At 39.7% G+C, this 21710-nt stretch overlaps 1 protein-coding gene across 2 annotated transcripts in view; it reads right to left on the bottom strand.

The window, feature by feature from the left end:
- The window catches only part of Brat (tripartite motif-containing protein brain tumor), a 110855-nt gene that overhangs the window by 44334 nt on the left and 44811 nt on the right, over positions 1 to 21710 (bottom strand). The window contains exon 2 of one of the 2 annotated variants that reach the window (XM_076784806.1): positions 16658 to 16750. The exons of the other annotated variant lie outside the window; for it this stretch is intronic. The gene's annotated coding sequence lies outside the window, so the exon portion shown is untranslated. The remainder of the gene's footprint in view (positions 1 to 16657; positions 16751 to 21710) is intronic. 2 annotated transcript variants of the gene reach the window in all.

Genomic DNA, 21710 nt, shown 5'->3' on the forward strand with positions numbered 1-21710 from the left:
ACTCACGGATTTGCGGATTTTGCGGAAATGCCTTTATAAATTTAATATCACATTATCCTACGATCTTGATATTAATCCCAGATGACAATTATCACATAATAAATACTTTACGCTATATTCATACATTTTAAAATATAAATGAACAAAAACATATATGTAGAAGTGATACGAGGGTATCAAATGTTCGAGACAATTTTTTCTTTCTTTGAAAATTTTTTTTTGCATGGTGAGATGAACTAGACTTAGGATCAACTGTCTGAGAAGAGAGTTTGCAGAACAGTCGTGTGGACAACGTTGAAAACAAGATTATGCTGGTGCAAGCGAATAGTTCAAAAGGAAAAGGATATACGGAGAAAAATAATTAATTTATATCTTTTTTGCATCGTTCGGTGGTAAGGATTTTACGATGCGTATGCTAAGAATTGTACTATTATTACTTTCATTGGAAGACAGTTACCCTGTTGCAGCGTAAACACACAATTCATATGAATTTGCTAGGTGTCCCGGTACTTATGGACGGGAGTGTATACTTCCTTGATTATGAATCATGCCAGACACGATGGTTAACGTGTTCTCCCTTTCAGAAATACAGAACGTGTACCTACGAGCGTGCACGGCGAAGTGATAGAACGATAAGGTAATCAACCCTCGGCGAATGGGCTTCGGGGCCCATTTTGAGACATGCGAACTGTAACGAACTCTAAGTTACAGTCGTATCGTGAAGATCTGGTTTATGGTAACAATGATTTATTTCAATAAATACAAGCAACAGTGCTACGCACGACTGTCATACACAATTTTAAACCGGTGTCGCAATGAAATGTAAAGTTCAGCACTGGGAACACATGAGAACTATATTTACCCTAAATGTACCGTTGTTTTTTTTTTTTTTTAGACTAATGTTAAACTAAATTTAGGAGCGTATTTTTGTATCAAACGTATACACACCTCCATAGTAAACTCGTATTCGCATGAATGCTTTGCTCGAGTATACCATCAGCGAACAACTAAGAAACAAACTATTTTATTGAAATAGGGCTAAAATAAACTTGATTTTACCTTCCCGAAAAATACAATAAAATCAAATTTCATCGCTAAGACTAATCCTTTCAGCTCCTACGGATCCCAATGAAGTTCAGTCACAGACCGACAAAAATTAATTTTGGAAAAAGAGCATGTCAAATACCTCGTCTATCTTTCACCTGTGTTCTGATTCACTCTGCTTCTGTCGTTCAAATGTAAAAAAAATGAGCGATTTGGTCGTGACAAGTGCAAATATGAGGTCGCCATCGAGATGCAGAATTATTTACGAATGTTGTCAAAAAGTAGAAGAAATATACGTGGAACCGGTGTTAAAGAAGGCTAAAAATGTTACGAGGAAACCATATGTTTTGGACTGACAGGAACGGTTCTTGAGTCTCACGATCCGCGGGCCCGAGAGTGATATATTTGTAACAGTTCGAAGAGCCATTTTTTTTTAAAGAAAAATATTAACGACTGCCTCCCGCCTGTCATCGTAATTAACTGCTAAAGATTAGCCGTCCGGCAGTTGTGCAAACATATGAAAACTGTATTCGGATCTGTAAACGAGAAACGCGCCTAAAAATATCCTGACGTCTACACGAAATTAGTGAGCGTTTTGTTCTCTTGTCATCTAATGTTGCGAGCATTCGTCAAGGTTGACGACAGCTATACGTGTAGGATGACATTTCCCTTTTTTATTCTTCTAATTTATTTCTAAAGATCCTTTGAGTGCGAAGTTATTTTTCCTAGAATAGTTTGCAACAGCAAGAATTGAATAAAAATTGCTGAGCAGTGCAGAATTATTTATACAATCGTGAGTAATTATTTCATAATACAAATTCAGTAATTTCTCGTGTATCTGTATGCAAATAATAAAGACAATATTATTAAATTAAAGTTTTTGAAGTTTTTACCGTAAACCCTAAAGAAATGCTTTCAGACAAAGATGACGAGGCAATTTCTGTTATTTAAACGAGGATCTTGTAACAATTTCGTTAGGTACTTTCACAAAGTATAACAAGCCATAAAATCGTACTTCCAACCGTCTTTTATATCTAGTAAAGTTTCCAAGTTATACAATAAAGTAAGAGAATAACCATTAGCGTTTTGAAGGGGTTGTTTCGCCCTAAAGGGCCATGAAAGTAATAACAATAAAAAATTACTCTGCTGTTCAGAACTTAGTCGCTGATGTACGCCTATTGTAAAATTCCGTGACAAGCAAAATTGTCAACTGGCCCTCCGATATACCGCGCGATTATAATGTGGTCGATGGAACGCCATTATGGTAGAGAGAATACTATTATGCAAATTTGTATCGCACGATATTCATTTAAAATTAATCTCGTTTACGTGGGCCGCCGTGGTTGAAGATCCGTTCGTTTAACGAGATAATCTTCCAAAGAATTTATTTTTAATCTTTTCAATTTGCTGGCATTTGCGGGTCAATTTATTATTTTTGAACGCCAGTAAATAGAATTTAGAAATTCAATTGCTGACCTGTCCATTGTATTGATTTCTTACTATGTCAACTTGACATTAAAGCTAGAGTAACCAATCCAGTCAAAATGGCAGGTTTCCGATTTCCTCTTTCACAATTATTGAAATTACCAAAAAATAATTTCATGAGAAATCTTTGAATGAACTTCCTCATTGAAACATCTGTTGTAATCAAAATTAATGGACGAGAATAATTACATTCCTTTCCAGTCCTCTAGCACAAGTGTCACGGTATCTGGCGTGAACTTTGAACTGGTCCCGCTTCCGGAGTGTCGAAAAATCGCGGCGCCCATGGAGGTCCGCCTTCTAATTACGAGTAAACAAGCTGATTACACAAACCGGCGAGCGCGGCCGCTCGGAAAATGTCGCGCTTGTATTCTGGCGCAGGATGCTGCGGCAATGTGAACGCAGCTTTCCGCAAACAATAGAAGGCCCATTATGATCGATGAATCCTTGCTCGCGATCGAGCAGTATACTTTTGTGCGGTAGAAGTTGTCCACCCTCGAGCGTTTACCACCCGCGGCCGCTGTACCATTCTATTGTGAATCAGCGGGCTGCGCGACGCGTCACGCGTTTCCGGACTGGTCCGACACGTTCGAACCATTCCCATGTAAAACACTGTCGCGGATATGCACGCCAGCCGACGGCGTAATTTTACTTCGGCCCTAAAATACCACGTTATCTCGAATCTTCGGCTGACAACCGAGGTCTGCGTTCGCGTACCGATTAACACTAGAACATTAGCACCAGTCAAAATGACTGGTTTGACAATTTTATTTTAAAATTCCTACTTCATGTTATATTTTTTCTCCGCAATGATATAATGACTTTTGCAGGGATAGCTAAAGGAAAATATAATAAACTTTAATTTTGTTTTATTCATTTAAAATAAAAGTAATTTTTTATCATGGCTACTTATACCAGTACCAGTCAATTTGACTGGTTTGAACTTATTGAACCGTATAGTATGAAGGGAAGGACCATAACAACCGACAATTTTTTTACAAACTTGTCGCTGGCATATAAATTATTATGTCAAAAGAACCACACTGGTTGGCACAATACACGGAAACAAAAGAGAACTCACAAAAATTTGTAAAACGAAGAAGGATACCATGGATCGCTTTTCGTCGCTGCTGTATCGATCAAATGAGATTACACTCGCAATTTATAAAAGTAAGCCGAAGAAGAAAGATTTTATCCTGAGCTCAAAACATAAAACCGTCAAAATTGGAAAAAGCGAAAAGGGCCTACCTGAAACGGTCGAATTTTATAATAAAACAAAATTTGGGGTAGATATAGCAGACCAAATGGCAAAAAAATATAGCGTGAAGTCGGGATCAAGAAGATGGCCACTTCAAGTATTTTTTAATATTTTAGATTTAGCTGGCATAAATGCTTGGATTTTATATAAGGAAACCACAGGTGAGCAGATATCCAGAAGAGATTTTATGTTTCAATTAGCAGATGAACTTGCCGCTGACTATGAAAAATCACGGATAGAACAAAGAGCATCTGAGATCCAAAGTACGCCAAAGAACTCACCTTATTCACGCAAATGGCGTCGGATAGGGTACTGTAATAATAATAAGACTACCACCATTTGCAATCTTTGTGAACAATATGTATGCGGAAAATGCACGCAGAAGAAACTTTACGTTTGTAAGAACTGTGACGAATGATAACTTTTGTACCTAATAATTTAAGTTATATTTGTATTTTATTTATTCTATTACGTTTATTATTATTATAATATTATTATATTATACTTCTTATATTTACCAATGGAAATTTATTTTAATATTCTTGTTACCAAAGATTGTGATACTAAATATTCTTCATTATTGTACTTATTGTTATTATTATAGTTGTCATTATATAGTTTTTATGATCTCAGAACATGCAGTTCCTTTTGTAAGATAATAATAAATCAATAAATATAGAAATATTCTACTGTTATCACCAGTCATTTTGACTGGTCCGGTAGTTCTAGTGTTAATGAAACCAAAGCTACAAATTTAAAATTTATTATTGTGGATGCTGTCTTGACCCTTTTGAATTCGAAAGACTCCAATAAAATTCGGTTTATCTGGATATCTCATAATAAAAATGAATTTCTAAACCCAGTTAAAAATCACTGTCAGTCATATGTGACAGTTAACGTATTAATATTGTGCGCGTCATACAATTATATTCGTCCATCTTTAAAATTAATTATTCTCATAATATTGACAAATTTAGTAATTATGGCAAGTTTTAACTATTTCTTGCAAATGATATAGTCTAAGTGAGTACGTCGATCAATATTGTGTCATTTAATTTTAGAAGATTGTGAATTTTTGTGCAAAATAAAAATAAAAATAAAAATTTCAACGAATTGAAACCCACATTTGACATTCGCCTTGGTCTAATCAAAATGATATTTCGGCACGCTTCTGCATAATTCCAGTTTTCATAGATATTTCAAAATTTGTAAACATTTTGTTCGTTTATCATCGAATTTCTAGGCTGGCCCCGAGTTGGATATTAATATCGGGACGTATTATTTTGCTGACGCATTTCGCGCTGCATTGAATTCTGCCTTTTATATCAACATTTTGTATCGAGTTTTAATGCGAACCACCATTATGGCACACGATAACAGATTAAAAACGTTCACAAAAGTATAACTGAATTTGAGAATCGACGCGACACGCGTTAATCCGTTCTACGCGGACAATGTGAACTTCCGTTTCTCATATTTTCGTAAATAACTCGACGACTTCGAGTGAACATGGTTTTACTAAAATCTTGTGGCATCTGTAAGTTTAATGTAATTATTCGAAGCAACAAATTAAATGGAAATATCTTCGCGTATTCGGTGAATTCAACGTCCGTTGAAATATCAGTTAACCACTGTCGCTCGCTAGAAAAGAGGAAAGATTATCCGACGGGAAATACGAAAAAGAAACCGTCATTGAATAGCGATTAGCCTTGTTCTGTAATATATGAGAAGATTAAGAGGTTTATCTGGTTAGGAAATTTTAACGTTCCCTTCACTTGTTCATCTCCATTTGCAAATGTAAAGCTAATTAACTATCCGGCATTCAAATTAATACTGTAAGAAAGTGCCCGACATTCTACACGAAAAGTAACTGAAATTTCGCTTGACGTACATTGCAATTTAAATTATCGGCTTTTTCTGTCACAGTTATATTACGCAAGTGTAATGAAATTTGACTGAAACCAACGTGTCCAAAATTTGTGTGCAATAAACAAGAACTTTTGCATGGTTAACATAATGGTCCTCCTCGACGATGTGAGCTGAATTTCGAACAAATTCATGGCACCGAATGATTTGATATCTCAAAATAATTTTATTTTACCTTCCACAAAATCGCGAGTTGCGTCACTGTTGCAATGAACTACATTTTCATCAGGTTGTCATGTTTCGCTTATGTCCAGCAGTTTTCATTTCTGTTTTTCGCCGTTACGATCGAAATAAATTCATATTTTGGAACGAATGTGCATTCGTGCGCTTTCTCTGCGCAGCACTCTGTCCACTTTGCACGCACTCGAAGGTGTATTCACCTTAGCCATGACCTCTGCTCTATCCTGAGTCCAGCCAGCTGCTAGTGCACCTTCTTACGTTTCGCAAAGTGCAGACCGCAAATCTGGATGCCTCTGCTATTGTGTCACCGTCTCGGGTTACGGTTCAATGAAATCTTTTCACGGTGCTGCGACTGCCGCAGCACCGGCTGTCTAACTTTTGCAATTTGCGGCGACACTCTATCACCTTGTTCAGCATTAACCCTGCCAGTCCAAGCGGCTGTCATCGAAGGTCACGTTCAAATTAACTGTTACGCCAGTATTTTGCGAAACGCGTCAGACGCAGCATACAATGTAGGGATAAAAACGAATTCTATGTAAATTACTGTGCACGCAACACTGCAACGTGTAATCATAAATTAATAATATCGGAACCGGTCATCAAAGACTGATTGAAATCTATTCGAGCTGTAATTAGAGACAGTTCAATTTTGGTAAATATTTTAAGACTTAGTGTTTAAGTATAATGATGATTTTGGTGCTTTCGAATGCAATGGGGCTGAGAAGCGCGGCAGAAATTTAAACCGGTCCGAGTAAATAGACACGGTTACGGGTGTCCGAGAGTAATTGAGCTGCCACGAGGTGCATCACGACGCAGCGTTATGGTTGCGGAAATGCAAGACGGTTCGAGATACGGCACCGTTGGCGGAAAGAAAGGAACGAAAACGAGGAAATCGTGTGGACCGCTTCTCGCCAACTGTGCGACCCGTGCGGCGACTTATATCGTGACGTTGATTCGTGTCCGCGATTTTTAGAATAGGCAGTACGCGCTCGGCGTTCTCGTGCGCCAAATTAGTTTCTGTGTGTGCTCAACGAGTACCATTCGGGATACGATTCGTCAGGGAGCAATTTTCTGACGATTGTATTTACGTCATACGAATAACTGCGGGTCGACATGCGATTCGTTTGCGGCGATTTACACGCATTCTGCAAGCCAATCGGCATGCAGTAGCCGGCTCCAAGCGAGGAAATTGTTCGAACTATCGGAAATGCGAATTCACAGAAAAGAGACTGTAATAGCTCTTTAATGTCTGCGGGTGTGCTCAGATAGCTGTTCAAATGTTCATTTTCGATCTCGCGGAAAAGACAAATACACTTTCTCGTTATTTGAGCGACTTGGAAACGATTCAGGTAATTGCCTTTTTAATCGATATGAAGTTTATTTAAGTTAACGATCCTCTGATTATTGCCAGAAAACATAAACCGATGAGTTTCGAGCACGTTCTTATTGCACGCTTCTGTATCATATTGTTATTTAACCAGAAATGTTAATAATTCATTTTCTAAGAGATGATATCCATGGGGTTGAACGTATTTTATAAAAATTTTTTAATTCTTTTGAAGTTCTTGCGCAATGTATTTACCATTCTTACAAAAGGAAAGTTCGAGAGGTGATTTTACCTTAAAATTTCTGAAAGCTCTCTGTTGATATGTCTTTACAGAAACTAAGTAACAACAATGCAAGTTGCATTTAGACTTCTGGAAATTACATTGTTTCGAGAATATCGCAAAAAGTGTTTAGACTGTACTCAAGAAAAAATCGCTGTTAGGTGAAACGTTCCCTGGTCTGTTGAAAGGGTCGAGCGAAGCTAATATCACTCGTGTTTACAAAACTCAAGGGGTTTAGGGTCTGGCGAGTTCTAATACCAAATGTAAATCCGTTGAAAGCACTTGTTATAATGGATCGGATGGTGATTTTAATCCCTCTGTGGGGTAGGTATCCTTATTAAATGAAAACTGGCGAGAGTGCTGTGACGAATTTAAACTCGAAGTCCACCACAACTTTGAAACCCACTAAACGTCACCTGTGCCCTTTGATCAATACCTTTAAAGATAATCGGAGGAGTTTCATACCTTTTTCTAAATCTTGAAAACCCGATTCTTCGGAAATCGCATATTCTGCTAGTACTTATCCAATGAAATTCTTTTTTTTTCAGTTTACCTAATTTTCTTGAATCTTTATCTTAAAATTCAGTTTTTAAAGGATCTGCAATTTTTCTCTTGTCAAGCTTCCCCTTCTTTTCTTTCATTGTTCTGGCGACATAGTCTCAGGAATATGGCTACCGCGTCCTTCTATTTTAAACACCACAAAGTAATATGTACATATTGATTTTCTAATGAGACATAATTTTGTTTATAAAAAAATAATTTCTCTTACTTCCTGATTCTCTAAGAACGACGTCTGTGCAATGTGCACTGTTCCAAAAGTGACGACACCTTATCATTAAGTACGATATAGTGGTGTTCGCTAGCTTTCTAAAACTTGAAACAGATACGAAACATACGAAAAAGTTCAATTAATCAGCATATTACGGCAACGTCCGCGGCATTGCACAACGTCGGCACCAGAGAGAACTCGAGAATCGATAGTACGAGCCGTAGGTCTCGAGCAACGATCTTCGAGAGTCGAGTACAGTTAGGAGCGTTCACGGAACAAAAAGATCGGCGAGTCTCCGGCTAATCTAAAAGGCCTTTTAAACGTCTCGGCTGGCGGTGATAAGAAGTTTTCTCTCCCTCATTCTCTGGACGCGGTTGCGTCGCGAGGTGGAAACTGGTTCCCGAAACAGAACGATAGAACCCACGTATCTGTGACTCACTAAATATAGAAATTTATACGTAGACAAGCCGCACGCACGCAGACACGGCCGTCCCCGCGCTTTGATGTCGGCCAACGGTGATTTACATATTCGAGGAATTGTAAATATTAAATGGCAGCGGATAGCGGGCAGCGTGAAAACGGATAACCAGGGCCGTCGCGAGAGACAAAGAGGAATGGTAATATTTACGCGAGGGAGGCAACAGTTGAGGCTCGTGTGTACCGCGACACGTAAATGTAAATCCTTTCGTACGGGACTCCCCATAAATATTTCCCGGTTAAAAGATTAAGACCGTCCGACGCGACGCGATCCAGACCGTGCCCGTGCCGGTTACACGGGCTACGCGCAACCACCATCAGGAATTAGGGGGTTACACGCGTCCCTTCAATGGTCACGTACCCGATTCGTGCCGCGAATCATGCATTCCCTCTGTACAATATGCGAACCGCCCGACAGAGCCCTCGAAAAATATTCAAATTCGATCCGACGCGTTAACACCATTTCTATCGCGCGGTTTTACCGTAAACCTATTTCGAATTATGTTTTTTATTTTAGTGTAAAATCACTCTCTTTTCGGTCATGCTGTATATTAATCGTTGCAGTCTAATTAAAGTTTATATACAATTTTAAAAGGCGTCTTTCGATAGAAACAGTGTTAACGCTAAACGGCACCACCGCCGACCTCGGATCTTTTATTCTACCATCGATTATAAGGATAGCTGCGTGGGAAACCATCGAATAAATTTCTTCATTCAAGCGTGTATCGGAATCAAGCATAAATTCAATCTTCTTCAATTTTTAAAAGGCAATAGGTATATATCACTCACTTTTAATGCTCGGTTGTGTTAGAGAAAAGTAGCCAAATATTGAATAGGTACCATTATATTTTTCGCACTCTTACATCTGTAACATTGTAAAACATTATGGGTATTGTACTGACAGTAACTTCTTCACATGCGTATTACATTGAAATTCGATGCGACCAAAGGTGCCATTTATGTATTTTCTAACGTATCATTTGTATATCTAAGCATTTTCATATCAACTCGAAACATAACACATTCCTGGGTTGATCGCAAACATTCTGTTGCTAATACTTTCTGGTAATACGGAACAATATTTTACAAATAGTATATACACAATTGTACATCCTGTATGTACCTAAAAGCAAAGTACAGTGTTTACTCGATGTATGTCCAAAACAAGGGTCTAGCCACGGACATATACCGTTTAGGAGATAATATTCTTTGATCCACGCGACCTTACACTCCTCGGTGTACCCTGAGGCAGTGGGTATAGTTCTGGGACTTTTATCGGCTAGCCATTCGGGACGTATACAGAGTAAACACTGTGGTTTCAATTGCTATCATACAAGCCTTTGATTACATACACAGAAACATTTATAGTTACGACCTGGCACACATCATCCCAATATAATAAAATTTGGTAAATCACGAATATTCATTACCTTTCACGATCAAGAGTAAATCGCGAATAAATAACGTGAAGTTGGTCAATTATTAGTTATCAGTAGACTGCGGATCTACATGCAAAATAAAATTTTTTCTTGAATTGCAACGAACTGAAGTCAAATAGAAACTTATTTTCTTTCTTGGTATGTTTAGAAGAAAATAATATAATAGTATGTTTAAATTTTTCTAATATTTGTGCCACTTCAATTTACACCTGCTAATTTTTGTCATAAATGCATGAAATCCGCAGTCTAGTTATCAGTTAAGAACGGTTCATGCAAAAGTGTTGCAAGGAACAGGAAATTGCATATGCATGTCCGTCACCGGTGACCAGATTGTAGAAGAGCAAGTTGAAGAGCAGAGTATGGCGAAGTTCTACGAGAACAGGTTGCAGAGTGGACGGCGATGCGGTCTTAGAGCTCCGATGGCTAACCACCGGGAGGGTGCAATTTATACCGGAGCGAGTTGCGCACGCCGCTGCACCGCGGGCCCGCGATTTATGCATCCATACCTCCGAAAAATTTCCCTCGGCGGGCAATAAACCATCGTCTGGATACCTCGCGGCAACGCATTGCAGTCGATTAACGCAAACACACGTTTACCAATCATTGAATAAACACAGAGAGTTTATGGACTCGATAACTTACAATTTGATCCGACCAATTTGTGCAAATATGAACGCCGACGTTGCCGGAACGTGGACGGAATTATTATCGTCTCTACGAGATTCTTTGCGAGCGGTCGCCTTTATACGCTATGATCGCGTTATTAAATATTTGCTGATACTTTTATTACGCTCGTGACAACATTTCATTAGGATCGATTATTTACGAAGCTTAGAAGGATCAGAATATCAAGTAGAGTGATACACTTTGAGATGTTATAATTTGAGCTAGTAATGTGATTCGTAGGAATCTTTAAACATTTTGTCTCGAATTTATTGCACAACTCGCTCGGCATTTATTGGATGGAATATTTGCACGAATTATCCTGAATTCGAAGTAAATTTTTCCCCTAAGAAAATGCTCTCCGCGGCTTTGTTAAGGAGTTATTAACGAAAAACACGGACCAATCAGAGCGCGGCTATGGCAGAAGGATCCCAGCTCGGCGATAGATCCCGCTGACTGTAGCTGCGCTCTGATTGGCCTGTGATTTGCGTTAATAACTCCTTTGCGAAGACGCGGAGAGCATTTTCGCAAAGGAAAAAGTTACTTCGAATGAACTCAATAATCACCTCTTTCAAGGAAACGCAACATCTTTGGGACACCCTGTATAGAAGCGGAACTTGAAATCGACGTTGCTCAGGGGACTACGAAATTATAGGGTCAAGAAGAAATGCAATCAACGTAGAATTTTCTTGTCTGCTGAAATTTCATCAATTCGAAATCGCTGGTCCCGGTCCGTTCGCGAAAAAGTGTCGAATGTCGCGGGCAAAGAAGCGGAGGAAAATCCGAACGACGACACGCGAAGCTCGTTAGACGGCCAAGTAGAAAGAGCAAACCATTAGAGAAACTCGGTTCTTCCTTACGGAAGACGGTTTAACCTCCTACGGACAAGAGATCTAGCAGATCGGGTTTAAAAGTGTAGGTGCGCCCGACTCGACGTTCTCAAGGCTCGGAGAATGCAAAAGGGTGAAAAAGAAGATGACCGAGGGTTCGCAGGGCAACAGCCAAGCTCCATGAGGCAGAGAAGAAGAAGAAGAAGAAGAACAGGAGGAAGAAAGCTAAGAAGAACAAGACCGAGATGAAAGCGAAGAAAAAGACGGAGAGGGGAGAGCAGAACGAAGAAAAAGAAGACCATGATCGTTCTATAGCGATATACGGGAGTCGAGAGCGACTGGGCGAACCTTCGGATACAGTCGCCTACATTCGCGTAGGTGTTTTCTCAAACGGAGGTGTTTGAACGCACGCCGGTAAACATTCTCCTGTCAATTATTGCAAACGTCCCTTTGTAACTCGACACTCTGCAACATTCGAAATAAATAATTCTTGTTCCCTTGTATCGGATATCTTTGCCAATTCACGTCACGAGATTGAAAATCGAAAGAACATTTTACCGAAAATGTGACATACTGAAATTTCTGTTTCGTTGAGATTGAGAAAGTGCCGGGGATTTTTTTGATGCTAGTTCTCGCTGTAGTCAAACTCATTAAACCACTTTATATTCTTTCCTATACACGAAACAATAATAAATGTACCCTGAAATTTTGCCTGCAAATAGTGTTGCAGCTAGTTTAATAAAAGACATAAATATAGGGTGCATACATTAGGGTTATTCCCTTAATCTGCGTATCGACGAGTCATGCTCGTGACTGAAAGCGTATCGATTGAATCGGAGCGACATCAAAATTCGATATTCAAATGTGCGAAGTGGAGTGCCATTTGTCGGATATTGTTCGGTAGAACGTGTAAAAGGTTCGGTCACTTTCACGGGGGAATTTCTTCCACCCTAATTCTTCCATAGAAGTTTCAGCATCGATGGTTCGCGTCCCACGCGCCACGGGTGCACCACCGTAAATAAGTTCCGGAGGAGCCTCCAATTAAGTGTCGAGCTATACTCATCGGAACGGACAGAACATTACCGAAAATATCCTCTCGTGCTTCCGTCGATAGAGCGGCGCGTTCGAGGAAAAATCTGTTTCGACAGCACGAGTACTATCCAAAAGCACGCTTGACGGCTCCGAAAAACGATTTTACAAATTTTCTGGAAACTAAAGAATTTTTTAGTATGCTTATACCTCAAAACAAAGTCACACTCGGGCACACTGGAAATGTTCTTAAACTTGAGGAAACTACAATGGTTTTTTTCTAAGAGCTATAACCGCTAAAAAATTAAAATCGTTCTAATATTTAAAAGCATCATGGTTTAGGCATACAAAATTTCCGTCTGTTCTTCAGTTGCCGATAAACAAATTCACAAAGTTTGGGTTTGATATGTCGATTAGATTTGTTCCAAAAAATTCACAAACATCGCAACGATTTTTGTCGACGAAAGTAGACAAAAATTCTGAAATGCACCAATACAGAAAATTTTGCTAAATTTGAGAAATAGGTCATCGTTAGTTTCAAACTCCGTGATGAAAGAGTTCCACTTGACACCAAGGTTTTATTATCAGATATTACTTCGTAGTATGAAGTTTCATGAAAGCCAGCAGTCTGATTATGATTTATAGCGTCAATACTTCCTACGATCCGTTTCAGGTAATAACGTTGATACCCTTTTCGTGGCGGCTTCATTTCCGCTGGAAACATTACCGACCACAGACATAAGTTCTCCAGTTTAATATCGCTATAGAAAATAGGTCTGCAATTGAAATTAGGAAGACATACCTGGCACAGTTACGAGAAGAACATAATCTACCTCGATTGATATTTTAATCCTCTTTCGTGTCGCGTCGAATGAATTATTAACAATAATGACAAACCAAGCCCCTTGGGTATGATCCATAGAGTAGAGAACTCGTCTGTCATGCTTTCGAACTCTTCAAATACCAATTTTCTACATTTCAACACAGATTTAAGGAAAAATGGAATAAATATTAAAAAAAAAACACACTGCTGGTCTTTATATAAACGCAGACGTAATAATCCCTACTTTGTTAACCTTTCGTGGATATTAGGCTCGCGTATCTAATTCCTCAAGCTCCAAACTAAATAAAGCAAGATCAGTACCTTCTCAAAAAAAGGACTTGCGAAGAGAAAAGCCTGTTAAAATATTTTAATTAAAATAACAGTATTTTGCATACTTTAGGTATTGCGAAATTCGCGAAACGATTTATTTAATGGAAGACTGAAGAGCAGCGATTTAGCGAAGGCAAGATGACGAAAGAAAAATCGGTCGCACTGAACGGCGGTCATCTATGAAAACCGGGTGCGATAATTTCGAAAATGCACGACTCTCGTTTACAGGGGAGCGAGAGCATGAAATATTATCCACGTTAATAAACACGGTTCTGCATAATCCAACGGCCGGAGAACGAGTCTATTTGCCATCCGAGCAATTATGCGAGCGACATCGCGCGGCGGGACCGGCTCGCGGCGAACAATACAAAACAATACGAAAGCTCCACGGGTCGATTAATTTCCGCGATAGCGCGGAGGAGCGACGCCGCCTCATCGACGATGCCGGCCGGCGTTAATTGCGAGATTAATCGATCCGGTCGCTTACGGAGCGTAGCGTCGCGTCGCTCCGCGTCGGCCTGCGCGCGTAAAACGGCGGCGGCGAGTAAATGGCGTGTCGTGCAAGGCCGTAAAATCTTCGCCAGGTGCACTGACCTGCCTCACAATGATTAAGGAGAATAAGGGCCGGTGCATCGGCCGAGTTTTGTCGCCCGTTGACAAGACCGGTATGCAGCCGGTAATATATGCCCGCCGAGAAAATGGAGCATCAAGTCCGAAGGTGGAAGCCGAACGAGGTGTTGCATCTTTTCCACTCGGTTTCGTCGAATCAACTCGATATAGCAATACGTGTCTCGTAAAACGCATATATACAGTGAATCACGGTAATATACGGACACCCCTAACGCTAGGTTAACGGACCACTAAAAGTGACTATTTCACATTACTTTGTCAAAATAATAAGAATATATCTATCCGAATTTTTAGCCATTTTTTGAGCAGTATACACACAAAGATTTGTCGAATAATTCCTCGTGAATAACTGTAAATTAAAAATATTAGAAACCGTCATTTCAACGGGTCCCGTAAACCTAAAGACCAATAACTTTTTGAATATTCGATTTGGATTTTTTCGAGAAGAACAATTATTGAAAAATACTAAAAGTTTACAACTTTTTTGTGGGTCTATATCGCGGAGTCGCCAGATCAAGACTTGTTCCCCCACTTTAATTTTTCCTTCTACCGCGCTATTCTCCATGCTTTCACCACGATAAAGCAGAAATGGGAAAAGCATTATCTCCCGTGTTACGTTACGTGACCATTTCCGACGAGCGTACGAGGGTTAATTAAATTTCTTTGAATTGATGTGTTTGTTCGCGGGACAGGTTCGGCGGTGAACGTGTTAAGAATCGTTCGCGGCGAAAAATGCAGGCGAAGAGGCGCACCGCGAGTGCATCGAATAATTAATGGCGGCGTTTTGCGGAACGGAGCGAGGTGCGTCGGGACCATGGAAACGGCCGCGCGATATGCAACGCACGTACCCCTGACGTAATAAAGCATCCTTGCGTACGTTATTACTTTTTACATGGGAAAATATGTGGCCGCGGCGAAAGACTGCCTCGCGTCCCTGATGAAGCGGAAAACAATGCGTCATTGTGCGTCGATGCAAATAAGAACGAACGGTTCAACGGACCGGAGGGTGTTTCCGCGCTGCACTTAAGGGGTTATTCCCCTTTCGCGGCCTATTTTCGAAGGTGCATTTCGAAAATATTCTTTTTTCCTAACAACGATCTGCACGACGTACGCCTTCGCGACACTTCGACAGCTCGTTTATACATTCGAACTACGTTCGCTATTCTTTCCACAATATTATAACTGTCTAATAATAAGTTACCATTTTCGCTCTTATATTTTTCAAATTGATGCATTATCCAAAAAATATTATTATTTTCATTTTCCACAATCGAGACGATGCATGCGTGCTAATCGAGAAATTCTATGATATTTTCTTTTGCTCCTTTGATTACTTCTGTTAGATTACCTTTGGGTACAAGTAACTACCGTAACTGTGACGATCGCAATGTATAAAAATTCCTGCATGTAATATGATTATACACGAAAGAGTTTGCAGAATATCATGGTGTTAAAAAAAAAGAAAGTCTACCGACAGCGAGGCCTAAGATGTCGAATTAATTAGTCTTTTGCTAGTTTTGAATTATTTAAAAATGTTTCCACTACAAGGCGTAGTCGGATCATAGGCTGTACAAAGCATAGGAATTGCAGAAGTGATTGAAACTATTATTTGTCCAGGGACTTACGCTCTATAAAGGATGCATTGGCGTGTTAGTGTTATTTATTCAATATATCGATACGTGTGAGTCTATATAAGAATACAATATGAGAGTCGATATTATATTTAGCATTTACCTTGACTCTTACAATGAACCGCAGAAAATAGGATTATTCGATGCTATTAATAACGATGTGGATCTATTTCTATCCAGCACTTTAAAAATTTGATTCAATTCTGGCAGTTAACTTTACACAAATTAATAAATGGCATCCTCGATAAATGTTCACCTTAAAAATAATTTCATTTCTTTTTCACGATTTCAATCCTTGAATAACATTAACTCAGTTGCAATAACATTTTAATAACAGTAATCGCACTTTTATACCGTGCATATTTTCCCTTTTCTCGTCTGTTCTGCGGCCACAGCTCTGTTTCGTGTAATATGACCCCAATACGGTAACACGATATTTTATAAAATTTGGAGCGGTAAAGACGAGCGGGTAGATCGATAAATTCAGTTCGGTATGTATTCAATTTATGAATATATATCGAAGAAAACTTATACTTTACCCTCGATGCGCAACCCTTGTAAACCTTGCAATGGACTGTTGCAGACTAATCGTGTTTCGAAGTGGCACCTCTCGAGAATAGCACGGGACTCACCTGAAATCAGAAAATAAACAATCGACTTTAGCTTATTTGAACAGTCAGGAACAACATAAATTCGGTAGTATACAGCTGTGCCAAAAATGTTGTACCTCCTTCAAGGGGATAATTCCTGAGATCATTTCAAGCAACTTTTCCTTTGCGAAAATGTTCGACGTGGCTTTATTAAGGAGTTATTAACGAAAAAAGCACGGACCAATCAGGCGGCGGGTCCCGCTGACCGTGACGTTGGCATTGGCCGAGTCAGAATTCGCCTTCTGCACCCGCGCTCTGATTGGTCCGTGTTTTTAGTTAATAACTCCTTAACAAAGCCGCGGAGAACATTTTCGCAAAGGGGAAAGTTACTTCAAATGACCTTAGGAATCGCCCCTTTCATGGACAACATTTTTGGACACCCTGTATAATCAAATTTCAAGCATTTTAAGAAGTCTACATCCCCAAGTTACGTTAGTGGCGCCGTACAATTTCAAAGTTAATGATCATCGCAGAAACTGTTAATAGTAGCAGACAATGGATCGTAATTTCAATGAAAAACGCTATACCGTTCGGTGCAAATAACGCCGCTGTGTAATTTAAGGGGAAAAAACGCAAATTCGAACGTTTCAAACACGATCGTTGAGCCAAATGATTATGGGAAAATGGAAACGAGACGTTTTAATTAAAAATTACAAGTGCGACCATATAACGAATGCGAATGGATCAACGGATTATTCTCCTGCGTTCTTTATGTTCCGCAGGAGAAGAAACAATAGAATTTCATCCGTCTACTATGGCCGACGAAGAATTTCCACGAGGATCAACGACCAATTAAACCGAAGTTACGTAACGTCCAGTCTTAGACGATTTATCCTGGAACAAGTCGGAGCATGTACAGCTTGTATTTCTACGAACATAATTTCCCAGAAAAGTCAACGGCCTGTGACTTATATTAATACCAGTGAAAATAGAGCGCGTTTATGACATCTCGGGCCGAAATTCGAAGAAAATCCGATGGACTTTTAATGGACACGATTAAAAACGAGGTCTCTGAACACTGACTTCCAGAAGTGGCAGTGATTCGTAAAATCATTTGCTACGATAAATCATCGATAGACTGTCCATTTAATGCATAGCAAAAATAAGGAAAATTTAAAGTAGCTAAAAGATCAAGAGAATTTTAAAATAACGGTATATTATTTTTAATATGTTAAAATGATTAAAGAAATTTTTATTTTTTTGGTTTCTGTTGCTTGGAGTTGACACAGACAATTTTTAATTTGCATAAAGATCTTTTTCCTCTTTTAACGGATTTGTGTTTTAACACTAGGATTACAAAGAAAATAACGATGAAAAGATTAAAGATGGAGAGCGATTCGAGAAGCAAAATTGCGTTCGCGAGTTTTAGCGAAGCCCGTACTCACGGCGAACAAAGTATTATAGTGCTTCGCGTGTAAAAATATACCGAAGAGTGAATAAAACGAGCACGGAAAGGAACTTTCATGTCGAGCATTTAATTTCTGAAGGGAAACTTTCTGGAAGATTCCCGCGCAGCCTGAACTTCGCCCGAAAAGTGCTTGTTTTCTATACGGCGAGAAAATTTGATACGGTTAGGATGTTCCCGCGAGGTCAGGCAAACTTCGTTTTCATTCATAACCGGTAGAACAAAGCTGGACGATCAGTTCGTCGGAGAGGTGGATCATTCGTTTGAAAACGATGAAGAATGTTTTATAGCTTAAAAATCATATTATGTTCATGGTAAACCACTTTTATATTTATTGAATACAGGGCGGCTCCAGAATACTTTATTTTTTACATTAATTTTCACTTCTTCGAACGCTTTTCTCACTCGACAGGCCTTCCTAACTTATATTGTCTTGTTAGTACTAATTGGACTGCGAATTTTATGAATTTCTGACAGAAATATTGCAATACAAAACTGTAAAAACATCAGAAGGATTTAAATAAAATAAAATTTAATAGAAAAGACGAAGCAGGATTCTTTGAATGTAAATGTATAATTTGTTTAAAACGATGGTTGCAAGGGATTCCATCATCGTCCACCAGAATTTCGGATGCAAATCAATCAGCTGTTCGACGAGAGTGCTGTTTCGCGGAATTGGACGTATAAATAAGGGAAAAGCTCAGGATCGGAAACTGAGTCAAGGACGCGGATTGTAAAACATGCAGGTGCTTGAGCCGACGTAGCGCAAAAGGGTGGAAAAAAATTGGGCAACGAAGGCGAGCGTAATAAACGAGCCATAAAATCGTCGAACTGACGAGCTGAAAGATCGAGGCGGAAAACTCCGGAAAAACTTGCAAACGCGAACCTAATGCTCGCAGCGAATTGCTACATCTAATTTTTTCCGTCGTCTTAACCAATACGCCCGCAGCTGTCAAAGGCGCGTCTTAATTGCCAATTAATCCGGCTGTCGCAATCAAATGCTCGCGGGGAGGCGGTATCGGTAAGTAATAAACATATTCACCAAAGTTTCAATGTTTTCCAGAAAACTAGAAATTTCCTCTCCATTTTTTACAAAATGCAGCATTCACGTCATTTCTCCCTGACTCGGAAATATGTACAAATTTTAATTGTTAACAAAAGCCGGGATTAGATGCATAACGCAACGGCTGTTATCGTTTATACCTCGCCTGATATTAGTATCGTAAATTAAAAGGATCACTTATTGCGAAAATATGTTAATCACTAGCCTGGATAAAATGAGTAGGGTTGCAAACTAATTCGATACGTGCATGGTTTGTTCACTGCGGTGTGAACGGGATAAATAACGATTTTTCCAGCACCATTCATTAAAAACGTATTTTCGTGGAGTCGGAGAATTTGCGATAAAGTTTTTAGAGAAAACTGCAATATTTAAAAAATTGGAAAAATATTTCCATTTCCATTCCACCTCGTAAACAAGAATTTTTAAAAATAGAACGAACGGTACAAACTCTAATGAAAAATTTCACGAAGTTTCGCTAGACTTTCTGGAAGTTTCCATTCGACAGCCATATGCGTTCATCTCGGAGTAATAATATTTTGCAAGTAAGTTAACCGAAGCGTAGTGAACGATGCCAGCGATATTTACTACCTTCAAATGTCAATAAAACCGCGGCCGTTCCGCGTGCAGCGTGGAACGGCGGATTGTCTCGACGGAATGCGATGCACAATTAAAAAAGGTTTTATGTTTCGAGAAGGACGTCTCCGTGATTCACGGACAGAACGAGCGAACACAGGCGACAAGGGTAGCTGTTCTCGTGCGGGGCTGAAAAATTCATTTAATTCAGTGGAATAAACGCGAAACCGGGAAGGTGGTGCCCGAGGAAGCTCTCGGGCAGATATGAAATTTAATCCTTTCAGAAACGAATCAAGCAGTTAGTTGCTCGCGGGCGGTTGAGCGGCGCCGTTAACGGAAGGCGAAAGGAAATTCGCTTCGATAAATTTCAACGGCGTTAAATTTCAACAATCCAGAGGACTCCTCTCTCGCCCCGTAGATAGTGGTAAAATGAAAACGCGGAAGGAGACGGATTGAAGAGCTCCGCTGTGAATTAATCTTTCCGAGACGGCTGCTGCGAAAGAAACCAAACACGCGGAAACGTATCGGGCTGAATCCGGATTAACCTTTAAAACGACCCATCTAATGGCACGTTCGTTTCCGAGGCGTTTAACGGGCCAATATGTCTCGCGAACGTAATAAAAACCTGGAATTTGTGGGCTCGGTGTGGTATTACTTTTTTACGTGCACCTGGAACGACGAGGTGGCTCGTCAACTTTCCTTCGATTATAATTTTATACCACTTTCTTTCTTAACCCTCGCATAGCGCGGTCTTTGGTCGGATTACGAAGTATCACTGTACAGGTTTTGCACTCCAAATCAATTCTTTTGCAAATCGAATTCATATTTTTGTAAATAAAATTCATCCCCTAAATCAGACAAGGGCATTTTTGTCTCAATTTAGACAAGACCCCACCATAAAGCTCGTAAAATAATTTATAACAATTTAAGTCAATATGAAATTTTCTGATTCCCTGTTTCTACAACCGCTCTAAATTCTTTGTGCATTCAAAATTATTCAGACATTTGGTTGCCTAATTTTAGTCGACTAGCAGACCAATTTTACGCGACGTAGAGCTGCACAAGGGTTGTTTGTGAAAGTGAAAGACACGTTTATAGTTGAAAATTTGCAATCGTTTTCTCGAGAAGTACGAAAGTCAAGCGCAAGCGGCGGAAAGTGGTGAGAAATGGTCGTTTAAAGTTCGACTGTGCAGGAATGCAACGAATGCGAACGGGAGAAAAGAAGCAGAAATCCATTATGGAGAGCGTGGCCGTGGCGGCAGCTGCCGATGACGATAACGATACGGGGAAAAGCGGAAGGCGAACGGAAACAAGGCATAAAATACAGGTGGGCAGAAAAAATAACGCCGAGAATAGAAATTATGAGCGGCGGACGATAGAAAGTTGACGTCGGGCGCGGAAAGGTTCCCAAGGTCCGAGCTATCGGCTTTCATTGTCTTGCATCCGTCCATCTGCTTCCTTTTTATTCGCGTTACGCCTTCTGTCATTGTTTCCTGCTGTGTTGCAATTACCCGTCAAGATCGCGTGTACCGATGCAACGATTTTCTAAAGTAGAGTATGCGAACGACCGTTCCCGCGGACCGAGCGTGACGCCGCGCCGCCTTTAACGTTACCGTAACGAGGACCAAACAAGATTACAAATTATAATTTCTTTCCAAGTAGCTAGTAACAATAAATACAGGTTTACACACACCCGTGGTCGTAAACCGGAGAGTTTAACTACTGAAATAATACATGTCCCGTTCCCTATGCATTGTTCGAGCCCTTGGGCGTATCTGGAGTTACGCTCGTTTCTGTGTGCTGTAACGACCACTGCACTCAACTATTGTAAAATCTATTTATACGATAACTTACGTTACAATGACATTCGTTTCGTTTCACATTTTTCTTAATTCCGCAAA

This window comes from Halictus rubicundus, chromosome 3 (genome assembly GCF_050948215.1).
Source record: "Halictus rubicundus isolate RS-2024b chromosome 3, iyHalRubi1_principal, whole genome shotgun sequence".
In the NCBI taxonomy this organism is placed as follows: Eukaryota; Metazoa; Arthropoda; class Insecta; order Hymenoptera; family Halictidae; genus Halictus; species Halictus rubicundus.